This window comes from Phocoena sinus, chromosome 15 (assembly GCF_008692025.1).
Source record: "Phocoena sinus isolate mPhoSin1 chromosome 15, mPhoSin1.pri, whole genome shotgun sequence".
NCBI lineage: Eukaryota > Metazoa > Chordata > Mammalia > Artiodactyla > Phocoenidae > Phocoena > Phocoena sinus.
In genome coordinates, this window is record NC_045777.1 from 39,859,761 (window position 1) to 39,873,823 (window position 14,063).

Below are 14,063 nucleotides of genomic sequence, written 5' to 3' on the forward strand. Positions count from 1 at the left end.
CACTACCCTCCAGTGGCTTTGGAGGAGCCCAGATCCTGACGGTGACCGGTAAGAACCCACATGGTCTGGTCCCCCATGGCTTACTCTGTCCCGCTAAGACCAGCCTTCTCACTGTCCCTCCATCACACCCGGAACACTCAATCCTGATTGAAGGCCTCTGCTCTTGCTGTTCTCCATGCTGGGACGTTCTTGCCTTGCTCCCATAAATCTTCCAAGGCTTTACACAAACGTCACTTTCTTAGTGAGACCTGCCTAACATCGGAACCCTCGTACTTCCTAAAATCCTTGCCAGCTTCACGTTTCTTTTTAGCACTTAGCACAAACATACTATACGCCTTATTTATCTTGGTTATTATTTTCCCCACTAGTGTGTCAGGCCAGGAGTACAAAGGTTCTTAGCTTTTTTGTTCACTATTATGTTTCCAGGAAAGTACCTGAATATAATAGGCACTCAATAGCATTTGTTTAATAAATATTTCGTTTTAAAAAATGAGCCGCTATGTTTCATCAAAACTGTACTCCTAAGTAAACTGACTTTTTCTAATAGCCAAAATCTCAAAGCCAAAGAATCAAGGCTTCCTTCCCAGTTAATCATTACTAATCTCTGTAATAAATCCCTGATTAGCTCTAATACTGATTAACTGAAGTTAAGGAGAAATGAATTTTTGTCATCTTTGATGGTGAAAAACTTATAGATTGTATTTATTTCTTTTTTGCCCCAAGTATGGCCTACTGAACAAAAACATAAATTGCAAGATTCAAGAACTTGTTGTACCTAAGAGGTTATCACCTTAAAGACTGGGTCCTTCCTGTCTGACCTGGCTTTGGAAATTTGTAGAAATTTGGGTTGGAAGCATGTTTTATTCAGGGGCTACTGGGGCTTATTACTAACTGCCTAGTAAGAGCTTGTTTTGCCAAGATCTTCCATTTTTAATGGGGCAGGTTCTAACTGTTAGCAGGTTCTAACTGTTCAAAATTTTACCATAATATCCACAAGACCTATCAACGGAAGAAATCGGGATTATTGGGGTTTTCATCTGTTACAGGAGGTACATTCAAAATACGATTAATTTTCTATTTCACGTGAAGAAAAAGCTGTTTCCAAGTACCCTGAGCATCTCCTAATAGCGAAGCATTAGCACAACCCTCATTCTAAATTAAGTTTCTTTTCATGCCTTCAGCACTGCAGCAGACAGTGTAGTCCAAACATGTACAGTGCAGTGATGACAGCTCAAGAGCATAAAAGTAAATCGCCATGCATACCACTTATTGCATCCAGAAGTATTTGAAAAGAATGCAAATAGAGAGAGTAGCTCAACCGTATCCAAATGTCTCAATTAGTTATTACTAAAATGTTAAAGTTTCACCAATTTACAGCACTGCTTTACTTATAAGACATAAAAATCATACATAATAATCATCAGAGAAGAATTTTAATCCTTAGGATTAGACAGAATGGACGCTCCAAGATGAAGGCTTTAAAGAAGACAGAAACTATATTATTTGAATGAATGGTACTGGAATGAAAATGTATTCCAACAGATAGACTTTGCTTAGCGTTCAAAATCTACAACACGGGTCAGTCTCCGATGCCTGTTTAAGTGAAACAGGCCAGGTGTAGGACTGTCAGAATGGAATGTCCAGGCCCCACCAAACAGGGTGGCTACCACTTGGCTCCAACTAATCACGACCATGTAGGAAGTGGGTCCCAGTGTGGCCAAATCTACTCTTATGAGAGAAAACAAGCCAGGAGGAAGAAAATTGTACCTTTACGTAAAACTTAAAACATTTAAATCTTGTATAAAAATTTTATTCAAAATTTCTGTTTTATGTAAGTTCAAATTTTTTATGTAAACATTTTCAATTTTTTAAAACATGCTGATCTGCTGATGAATTCAGCTTTTGAGCTCAAATCTGCAGGTTACTGGGGAGGAGGGTGACTGGGATAAAATGTTGCATCCAAACAACCATCTGGACTCAAAGTTCTACCCTCAATCTCAACAGGGAGCCACTCATAGAAGGCGTTATCTATGGAATGAATGCCCATGTGTGTGGGGCCCTGCGGGGCCATCAGTACCTCCGTGTATACTGACTGCATACCTGTAGATTCAGTCCCCATCACTACTCACCTACTTAAGAAAATAATATAATAGAAGTTCTTACAACATAAAATCAATGGGTGATCCTGAATCTTTACAATCAAAGAAATCAATACCTTGTTTCAAGTTAGAAAGTTAACAAGAAACAAGAATGGCATGACCAAGATTATGGCCTTTTTTGTCTTAAGATTAAAAAAAAAAAACAAGAAAAGATTCCTTTCATCATTTGTCCACTGCTTTTCAACCAAGAGAAAGAAATGACCATCCTGTAACCATTACTTACTCATTGTGGGTAATAAGGCCAATCATTCTCATGAATGCTTGTCTCAGTCACATCTCACACTTATGCGTTGTTCTGTGCGTAAAATGCAGGCACGTGTCTGCTTTGGGAAGGTACATATTTACCTAAAATGTTGGGTACTAGAAGGTAACAAGGTGACATTCTAATGTTAAGTTCACACCTGATGTGAACTATGTAAGCTGATTGCTATGTAAGTATATAGAGGTAGAGAAATTAATGTTTTCATTATTTTTTATGTTGCTATAACCAGAAAAAAAGGTTTATTCACTTCCTTCCAACTAACATGGAATGTCTACAAGTCCAAGCAACAGACATATTTATCTTTGCAGAGATCTAACCCTACACCATGATTAAAATGAGATTTATTTGGATAAATATGGTTAATACCTCTGGGAAGATTTATGCTCTTGCAAACATGGTGAATTCCCTCTTTGTATTTATTCTATTTATTGCTTTGGAGCTATGTCAAATGAATCATTTGGAAGAAACTGATGGCATAAGACTAATTAGGCAAAAATAAAATTACCAACTACTCTTAGAACTAAACTTGAGGCTGAGGAAACTTGTGTCTTAAAGTTTGTTTTTCACATACTCAGCCTTCTACAATCTTCTCCTGTTTGTCTAAAGAACTTTCTAAATAAACCCAATGGGATCCTCCTGGAAGTCCTAAGAGCATGGAAAAGAAATGCAATTTTCTATATTTGAAATTCTGGGCAAGCTTAAAAGGTACAAGTAAAATCACTGATTAGCCACTTTTCCTTCTGTTCCATAAAGCACAGTTGCCAAATTTAGCTGTCTGGGATGTTTTCCTAGTACATAGCTTGTTGGCGGCACCTAACACCATCTCAGGGCAGTTGGCTTCCTGCCAGGGATCAGTTGTTGAGTAACATGGGGACTAGATTATCAGAAGCAGTTAAAATTTGGCTTAGACAAAGGCCAACTTTTGTCTAAGTGGTTCTTCATAAATCTAAAATAAGATCCAATATATCCACCCAGTGACTGTCACTGGCCTCTATCGTGGAACTAAAGTCCCTTTTAAGGAACTCATGGTCAACACACCCAAAGGTGTTCCACTGTCTAGAGCTCAGAGGAATCTGAGAAGGCTGCCTGCGTTCACACAAGAGATACTCAACAGTAGCTAGTAAACAATATTCTTCCCTCTTACTTTTAAAGGGAAAATTATTCAGTTAGGTGAGCTTATCAGGAATGCTGCAGGCAACTTAAGTTTCATTTAAAAGCCTAAGTTTGTGATGCTGTCAAGTTGGTAGACATCTAGTCAGAAAGCTTTTGAAAGGGCTCCGTTACTACCATATTGGCCTGAATTGCAGGGTTGTATGTGTGTGTGTCTATTCCTGCAGCTTCAAACAATTTTTTTTCCTCTTCTGGGATCTCTGAATTCACTTGTCAGTTGGTTTATATTTACAAGCTAGAGTTACGTTTTGTCAAAATGTAATAACCCCTACCATCTCCACCAGGAAAGCAGGGTGAAAATCCAGGAGGTGTCCCTCCTGTGGTAGGCAATGAACACGGCACGTTTGGGAACATGGTTACAGTGTAAATGAGGCCGTGGAGCTGCAAGGTGACAGCCCTGAGAGACTCTCTACCACTTCTACCACCACCGCCACCACCATGACCCATCACAATGTATGTAGCTCTATTATATGTACTTTGGTTTTATTATTCAATTAATATTCAGAATGCTCGGAAAGCTTCGGTAATATTCCCACTTTAAAGATAAGGAAACCAAGGGTCAGATAGGCAACCTGCCCCAGGTTACAAAGCAGGGGCTTCAGGATGGAAATCCAAGTCTGGCTAACTCCAAAGCCCATTCTCTTATTATATCACACTGCCTCTTTATAGATGGTCTTTATAGATGGTCTTGCTGACACCTTTAAAAAACCCTCCTCCTGCTGCTTTGCCAGGAAAGAAGCAGTCAGAGCTTTTTTCTCTCCTAGGAAAGGCTTATCTCTTTCTGGAATTTAGTTCATTTAAGTTTTTCTACCATATTCTGCTTTTGGGATAATTTTTTAAATCTATGACTTTATAGTTTATCCAGCTCATTCTCATTACTGGGAGTAGAGGCAACAGTCTCTTGTGACTTTCTTCATCCTAATTGGAAGTCTTTTTCTCACTTCTTTTGATAACTTCCTCTTGTGGACCTCATTTTTTAAAAATTAATTTATTTGGTTGCACTGGGTCTTAGTTGCGGCAGGCAGGCAGGCTCCTTAGTTGCGGCTCATGGGCTTCTTAGCTGTGGCATGTGAACTCTTAGCTGTGGCGTGTGAACTCTTAGCTGCGGCATGCATGTGGGATCTAGTTCCCTGACCAGGAATTGAACCCGGGCCCCTGAATTGGGAGCTCAGAGTCTTAGCTGCTGTGCCACCAGGGAAGTCCCATGTACCTCATGTTTTATATTTAAGTCATCCTCCCATGGCTTTCCTTGATACACAAGTTAAGCCTATCAAAAAGCTCTCAGAAATCTCATCCATGCTGTCCCTTGTACACAGACATTTACTGAGATTTTTTAAAAGCCCCAGAAACTATCTTCAAAAAACCAAAGCATGGGGCTTCCCTGGTGGCGCAGTGGTTGAGAGTCCGCCTGCTGATGCAGGGGACACGGGTTTGTGCCCCAGTCCGGGAAGGTCCCACATGCCACGGAGTGGCTGGGCCCGTGAGCCATGGCTGCTGAGCCTGTGCGTCCGGAGCCTGTGCTCCACAACGGGAGAGGCCACAACAGTGAGAGGCCCGCGTACCGAAAAAAAACAAACAAACAAAAAAACACAAAGCATGGTAGATACTACATTTGGGGTTACAAAAATCCTACCAAAAACTGAACAGCAACATATATGCTTATTAATCTGCAATGTAGAATTTAGAATTTTGCAGATGGCAAGCAAGTATCTAGGGAGGAAGGGCCATATATATACAATACCCATAATATATAAAGGACTTAACCAGGGTCCATTCATCTGTATTCAGACACGTAAGACTTTGTTTCCTTGCTCCTGTCAAGCCTGATCCCAGGAAGGACTTAAGGCAGAGTCAGGTTTTCTTACTCTCATCTTACACATGAGGCCTCTGAGATCAGAAAGGCACAACGACCACACTGAGTCACATAGTCTGCAAGGAGTGAAGGGGGAACCTAGGCTCCAGCTGTCTGGCACTGCACCCATTCCAATACTTGTTCATTTCAATTGCAAGAACTGATCAAATGTGTCATAATATAAAAGGGTGATGTTTTTAAAAACTTTTCATTTGAAAATAATTTCAAAATTACAGAACAGTTCAAGGGACACCCATACATCCTTTACCCAGGTTCACCCATTGCTAACATTTTGTTCCGTTTGCTTTGTAATCTGCTATCTATCTATCCATCTATCCACCCATCCATCCACATAATAATATTTTCTGAACCACTGAGAAGATATTGTTGAATTATGGCCCTTTACCTCCAAACACTTCAGTTTGTACTAAAGGTAAGAATATTTCCCTGCATACCACAGTATAGTTATAACAAGCACATTTTAAAATGATACAACATTTTCTACTATCTATATCCCATTTTGTAAATTGACCTAAAAATACATTTTTGGCATTTTTCCCCTCCCATATAGGATCCAGCCTAGGATCAGTTATTGCATATACTAGTTGTCACGACTCTTTAACATTGTTTAATCTGGAACATTTCCTCAGCCTTTGTCTTTTATGACACTGACATTTTTGAAGAATATAGTCCCCTTTTTCTTTCTTCCTAGAATGTTCTTCATTTTCAATTTGTCTGATGTTTCCTTGTGGTTAGATTCAGTCTGTGCACTTCCAGATGGGATACTGCAAAAGTGATGTTGTGTCTTTCTCAGGTTCTCACATCCAGAGGCACATGATATGTCCATTTGCCCCTCACTCATGACATTAGTTTTGATCACATGGTCAAGTTATTGCCTGGTTTCTCCATTATATACTTATTATTTTCCCCTGTAACTAATAAGAATCTATGAGGAAACACCTTACGACCATAAAATAGCCTGCTCCTCCTCAAGGATTAATTTTTATAACAGTATTTTCACTGTGTTATAAAAAATGACCTCTACATAGGAAAAGAAACCTAGGTTTCACTTATTATACCTGAATAAGTTCCATGCCAATGTTAACATCTGTTTTTATTACAGTAGTCCATACACACTGGGTGTTTATTAAAAACCATTCATTAACTGTCTGCTATCTTGCGTAGGACACAGGCAATCTGATTTTTAAATCCAACTGGTATCAATGCCCTAATTTTGGTTCAATAAAAAGAAATCTCTTTAACTCATGCTACAGAAGGGGTTTAGAAATTAAATTAAGGGATACAACCACAAGAGCATTGTATTAAAAAAAAAAAAAAAGAAAGAAACTTATAAAAGAACCTACCTCTATTTATTCAAATTAGATATGGATTCTGGTTATAATGATATTAGTTATTATCCAGCCTTTTTGAAGCAGTACAATTTTGAGGTGAACTTTAATTCAAGGTATTAACCTGGATTAAACATAGTTAGCTTATATAAAATGTTCAAATGGCCAGGTGGCTTTAGTTTCTGAGTTTGGTAACAAGCAGAAAGAAGGCAATTTTTGGAAAGCAGGGCAAATTAAAAACAAAAAAAAAACTTCTCAGAAGTAGTTTTTAAATTTAAAAGAATGTTGTTGTTTCAATTTTTGAAGATGTCTTCTGGGACTTCCCTGGCAGTCCAGTGGTTAAGACTCCGTGTTTCCACTGCAGGGGGCATGGGTTCGATCCCTGGTCAGGGAACTAGCATCTTGCGTGCCACATGGTACGGCCAAAAATAAAATAAAGTAAAATAAAATAAAGATGCCTTCTTTCTCATTTTGCTACTGTGGTTTGCAATATCATATGAGAGCATGTTTCACAAACCCATCATCATGCTTGAATGGGTATGCCACTAATTCAATAATTCTTTCACAGAAATCAGGAAACCAGGGGGTAGGCCAAAGGCTTACCCTCTTAAAAAGAATATAAACTTTGCTATAGCCCCTCTTTCCTCTTTTGAGCTCAGCTTGTCATCTATAACTTTGTCATACTTGCAATACAATAAAATTCCAGGCTTTATGACAGAAGAGATGTTTGTTTGTTTTTTATCAATACAATTCAGCAACCAAAGCTTTAGTGTTTGGGTTTTTTTTTGTTTGGTTGGTTTTTTGGGGGAAAGCATTTGTTGCCACAGGCTCAAAAGAGGAAGAAAGGGAAAGGGATGAACTCTCTGCAAGGAAGGTCAAACACATAATTTACAAGTGAGGCAAGAGGAGCAGCTGTATCTGTTGGCCCATCAATACCAACAGCTGGAGAATTTACCAGCAATATGAAAACCACGTCCACCAGATGTCAAGCGATGCAACTGGAAGCCAAATATCTTTGGGCTTAAGGCAGGACTCTCCACTCTCTTTCCTCCCATATTTCATGTTAAATAGCAAGGTGTCTTCCACAGGCCACCAGCAGGGATAACAGGAACATTTCTGCAAACGGGACTTAATAACTTGACCGCTCCCACCAGACAGGTTTCAGACCAGCTCCACTACTGAAGTCCACCTCTTCCACGTTTTTTTGTTAAAAAGCAATTTTAGCTCAGATTCAACATGTCAAGGGTGAGAGAAACTTAACTGGCTGCAAGTTATTCTTGGGCAAGGGTTCTTATGGCTTATCAGGCTTATTTTATATTTTGGAACCGTTTTGCAATTGGGAAAAAAAGAATGTTTTGAAAATATTTATTTAGAGAGCCACTTTTCCACTCTTTCTTTAAATCGGTGCTGTTCAGTATGGTAGCCAATAGCCACATGTGGCTATTCACATTTAAGCAAAATTTTAACTTCTGTTTCTCGGGCATACTCGCCACATTTCCAGTGCTCATTGCCACATGTGTCTAGTGGCTATCATATAGGAGGACACAATATAAATATAAATATAAATTATTTCCATCAACACAGAAAATTCTTTTAGATAATGTTGCTCTAAACTCATAAATCACTTTTATTTTATTTTTTTATACAGCAGGTTCTTATTGGTCATCAGTTTTACACACATCAGGGTATACATGTCAATCCCAATCTCCCAATTCATCACACCACCACCCTCAACCCCCATCGCTTTCCCCACACGGTGTCCATACGTTTGTTCTCTACTTCAGTGTCTCAATTTCTGCCCTGCAAACCGGTTCATCTGTATCATTTTCTAGGTTCCACATATATGCATTAACATACGATATTTGTCTTTCTCTTTATGACTTACTTCACTCTGTATGACAATCTATAGATGCATCCACATCTCTACAAATGACCCAATTTAATTCCTTTTTATGGCGGAGTAATAGTCCATGGTATATATGTACCACATCTTTATCCATTGGTCTGTCGATGGGCCTTTGGATTGCTTCCATGACCTGGCTACTATAAATAGTGCTGCAGTGAACACTGGGGTGCATGTGTCTTTTTGAATTATGGTTTTCTCTGGGTATATGCCCAGTAGTAGGATTGCTGGGCATATGGTAATTCTATTTTTAGTTCTTTAAGGAACCTCCATACTGTTCTCCATAGTAGCTGTATCAATTTACATTCCCACCAACAGTGCAAGAGGGTTCCCTTCTCTCCACACCCTCTCCAGCATTTCTTGTTTGTAGATTTTCTGATGATGCCCATTTTAACTGGTGTGAGGTGACACCTCATTGCAGTTTTGACTTGCATTTCTCTAATAATTACTGATGTTGAGCAACTTTTCATGTGCTTCTTGGCCATCTGGATGTCTTCTTTGGAAAAATGTCTATTTAGGTCTTCTGCCCATTTTTGGATTGGGTTGTTTGTTTTTTTAATATTGAGCTGCATGAGCTGTTTATATATCTTGGATATTAATCCTTTGTCCATTGATTCGTTTGCAAATATCTTCTCCCATTCTAAGGGTTGTCTTTTCATCTTGTTTATGATTTCCTCTGCTGTGCAAAAGCTTTTAAGTTTCAATAGGTCTCATTTGTTTATTTTTGTTTTTATTTCCATTACTCTAGGAGGTAGATTAAAAAATATCTTGCTGTGGTTTATGTCAAAGAGTATTCTTCCTATGTTTTCCTCTAAGAGTTTTATAGTGTCTGGTCTCACATTTAGGTCTCTAAGCCATTTTCACTTTATTTTTGTGTATGGTGTTAGGGAGTACTCTAATTTCATTCTTTTACATGTAGCTTTTCCAGTATTCCCAGCACCACTTATTGAAGAGACTGTCTTTTCTCCATTGTATACCCTTGCCTCCTTTTTCATAGATTAGTTGACCATAGGTGCAAGGGTTTGTTTCTGGGCTTTCTATCCTGTTCCATTGATCTATATTTCTCTTTTAGTGCCAGTACCATATCGTCTTGATTACTGTAGCTTTGCAGTATACTCTGAAGTCAGGGAGTCTAATTCCTCAAGCTCCGTTTTTTTCCCTCAAGACTCCTGTGGCTATTTGGGGTCTTTTGTGTCTCCATACAAATTTTAAGATTTTTTGTTCTAGTTCTGTAAAAACTGCAGTTGCTAATTTGATAGGGATTGCATTGAATCTGAACATGGCTTTGGGTAGTATAGTCATTTTCACAATATTGATTCTTCCTATCCAAGAACATGGTATAGCTCTCCATCTGTTTATGTCACTCTTAATTTCTTTCATCAGTGTCTTACAGTTTTCTGCATACAGGTCTTTTGTCTCCTTAGGTAGGTTTATTCCTAGGTATTTTATTCTTTTTGTTGCAGTAGTAAATGGGAGTGTTTCCTTAAATTCCCTTTCAGATTTTTCATCATTAGTGTATAGGAATGAAAGAGATTTCTGTGCATTAATTTTGTATCCTGCAACTTTACTAAATTCATTGCTTAGCTCTAGTAGTTTTCTGGTGGAATCTTTAGGATTCTCTATGTATAGTATCATGTCATCTGCAAACAGTGACAGTTTTACTTCTTCTTTTCCAATTTGTATTCCTTTATTTCTTTTTCTTCTCTGATTGCCGTGGCTAGGACTTCCAAAATTATGTTGAATAACAGTGGTGAGGGTGGACATCCTGGTCTTGTTCCTGATCTTAGAGGAAATAGTTTCAGTATTTCACCATTGAGAATGATGTTTGCTGTGGGTTTGTTGTATATGGCCTTTGTTATGTTGAGGTAGGTTCCCTCTATGCCCAATTTCTGGAGAGCTTTTATCATAAATGGCTGTTGAATTTTGTCAAAAGCTTTTTCTGCATCTCCTGAGATGATCATATGATTTTTGTTCTTCAGTTTGTCAATATGGTGTATCACATTGATTGATTTACATATATTGAAGAATCCTTGCATCCCTGGGGTAAATCCCACTTGATCATGGTGTATGATCCTTTTAATGTGTTGTTAGATTCTGTTTGCTAGTATTTTGTTGAGGATTTTTCCACCTATATTCATCAGTGATATTAGTCTGTACTTTTCCTTTTTTGTAGTATCGTTGTCTGGTTTTGGTATCAGGGTGATGGTGGCCTCATAGAATGAGTTTGGGAGTGTTCCTTCCTCTGCAGTTTTCTGGAAGAGTTTGAGAAGGATGGGTGTTAGCTCTTCTCTAAATGTTTGATAGAATTCACCTGTGAAGCCATCTGGTCCTGGACTTTTGTTTGTTGGAAGATTTTTAATCACAGTTTCAATTTTATTACTTGTGATTGGTCTGTTCATATTTTCTATTTCTTCCTGGTTCAGTCTTGGAAGGTTATACTTTTCTAAGAATTTGTCTATTTCTTCCAGTTTGTCCATTTTATTGGTATAGAGGTGCTTGTAGTAGTCTCTTAGGATGCTTTGTATTTCTGCAGTTCTGTTGTAACTTCTCCTTCTTCATTTCTAATTTTATTGATTTGAGTCCTCTCTTGCTTTTTCTTGATGAGTCTGGCTAATGGTTTATCAATTTTGTGTATCTTCTCAAAGAACCAGCTTTTAGTTTTATGGATCTTTGCTATTGTTTTCTTTATTTCATTTATTTCTGCTCTGATCATTATGATTTCTTTCTTTCTGCTTACTTTGGGTTTTGTTTGTTCTTCTTTGTCCAGTTCCTTTAGGTGTAAGGTTAGATTGTTTGGGATTTTTCTTGCTTCTTGAGGTAGGTTTGTATTGCTATAAACTTCCCTCTTAGAACTGCTTTTGCTGCACCCCATAGGCTTTGCATCGTCGTGTTTTCATTGTCATTTGTCTCTAGGTATTTTCTGATTTCCTCTTTGATTTCTTCAGTGATCTCTTGGTTATTAAATAACGTATTGTTTAGCCTCCATGTGTTTGTGTTTTTTACATTTTCTTCCCTGTAATAGATTTCCAATCTCATAGAGTTGTGGTCAGAAAAGATGCTTGATATGATTTCTATTTTCATAAATTTACTGAGGCTTGATTTGTGACCCAAAATGTGATCTATCCTGGAGAATGTTCCATGCGCACTTGAGAAGAAAGTGTAATCTGCTGTTTTTGGATGGAATGTCCTATAAATATCAATTAAATCTATCTGGTCTATTGTGTCATTTAAAGCTTGTGTTTCCTTATTAATTTTCTGTTTGGATGATGTGTCCATTGGTGTAAGTGAGGTGTTAAAGTCCCCCACTATTCTTGTGTTACTGTCAATTTCTTCTTTTCTATCTGTTAGCAGTTGCCTTATGTATTGATGTGCTATGTTGGGTGCATATATATTTATAGTTGTTACATCTTCTTCTTGGATTGATCCCTTGATCATTATGTAGTGTGCTTCCTTGTCTCTTGTACCATTCTTTATTTTAAAGTCTATTTTACCTGATATGAATACTGCCGCGCCAGCTTTCTTTTGATTTCCATTTGCATGGAATATCTTTTTCCATCCCCTCACTTTCAGTCTGTATGTGTCCCTAGGTCTGAAGTGGGTCTCTTGTAGACAGCATATATATGGGTCTTGTTTTTGTATCCATTCTGCGAGCCTGTGTCTTTTGGTTGGAGCATTTAATCCATTCACGTTTAAGGTAATTATCGATATGTATGTTCCTATTACCATTTTCTTAATTGTTTTCACTTTGTTTTTGCAGGTCCTTTTCTTCTCTTGTGTTTCCCACTTAGAGAAGTTCCTTTAGCATTTGTTGTACAGCTGGTTTGGTGGTGCTGAATTCTCTTAGCTTTGGCTTGTCTGTAAAGCTTTTGATTTCTCCATCAAATCTGAATGAGATGCTTGCCGGGTAGAGTAATCTTGGTTGTAGGTTCTTCCCTTTCATCACTTTAGGTATATCATGCCACTCCCTTCTGGCTTGTAGAGTTTCTGCTGAGAAATCAGCTGTTAAGCTTATGGGAGTTCCCTTGTAGGTTATTTGTCATTTTTCCCTTGCTGCTTTCAATAATTTTTCTTTGTCTTTAATTTTTGTCAATTTGATTACTATGTGTCTTGGTGTGTTTCCTCTTGGGTGTATCCTGCATGGGACTCTCTGCGCTTCCTGGACTTGGGTGGCTATTTCCTTTCCCATGTTAGGGAAGTTTTCGACTATAATCTCTTCAAATATTTTCTCGGTTCCTGTCTCTCTCTCCTCTCCTTCTGGAACCCCTATAATGAGAATGCTGTTGCGTTTAATGTTGTCCCAGAGGTGTCTTAGGCTGTCTTCATTTCTTTTCACTCTTTTTTCTTTATTCTGTTCTGCAGCAGTGAATTCCAGCATTCTGTCTTCCAGGTCACTGATCCGTTCTTCTGCCTCAGTTATTCTGATATTGATTCCTTCTAGTGTAGTTTTCATTTCAGTGATTGTACTGTTCATCTGTGTTTGTTTGTTCTTTAATTCTTCTAGATCTTTGTTAAATATTTCTTGCATCTTCTCGATCTTTGCCTCCCTTGTTTTTCCGAGGTCCTGGATCATCTTCAGTATCATTATTCTGCATTCTTTTTCTGGAAGGTTGCCTAGCTCCACTTCATTTAGTTTTTTTTCTGGGGTTTTACCTTGTTCCTTCATCTGGTACATAGCCCTCTGCCTTTTCATCTTGTCTATCTTTCTGTGAATGTGGTTTTTGTTCCACAGGCTGAAGGACTGTAGTTCTTCTTGCTTCTGCTGTCTGCCCTCTGGTGGATGAGGCTATCTAAGGGGATTGTGGAAGTTTACTGATGGGAGGGACTGGTGGTGGGTAGAGCTGGCTGTTGCTCTAAATCACCTTTTTTAAATGAGCCATTATAATTCTCTTCTCTATGTACTATGGAACAAAGCTCTCGTACGCTGTCCTCACAAAGCCCTGTGATGCTACTACCTTGCTGGGTAATATTCAGAGGTCAGCATGGATGGGTGTTATATGACCAATAAGCAAGAAGTTACCCTTTCTTACTTGTAGCCTCAATTTGTTAAGATCCCATCTCTATCAGACAGTGTACATCAGAAGTTTCCTTACTTGCATTTCCAAATGTGTAAAATAAATCATGTCCTTTGAAAGAGAGGCTTTACAGCTTTGTAATTGAGGTACTTTAATGCCAAGTAAACATCATATGCCACAGCTGTTCCTAAAAATTTTATGAACAAGAAGAACATGAGGCCAGTATAAAATGAATCCACAAATTATGTTTCTGACTCCCAGGCTCACCCCTCTTGAGTGCAGGGAAGCCCAGCGACTCAAGGGGCGCTGCGTGGACATTCTCTGTGAATGTTGTGACTCACTGGGGGATGAGGGCC

General features: G+C 38.4%; 1 protein-coding gene across 3 annotated transcripts in view; it reads right to left on the bottom strand.

Annotated features, from left to right (window-relative positions):
* Positions 1 to 14,063, bottom strand: part of TASP1 (taspase 1) — a 248,776-nt gene that overhangs the window by 18,370 nt on the left and 216,343 nt on the right. The window lies entirely within an intron of this gene.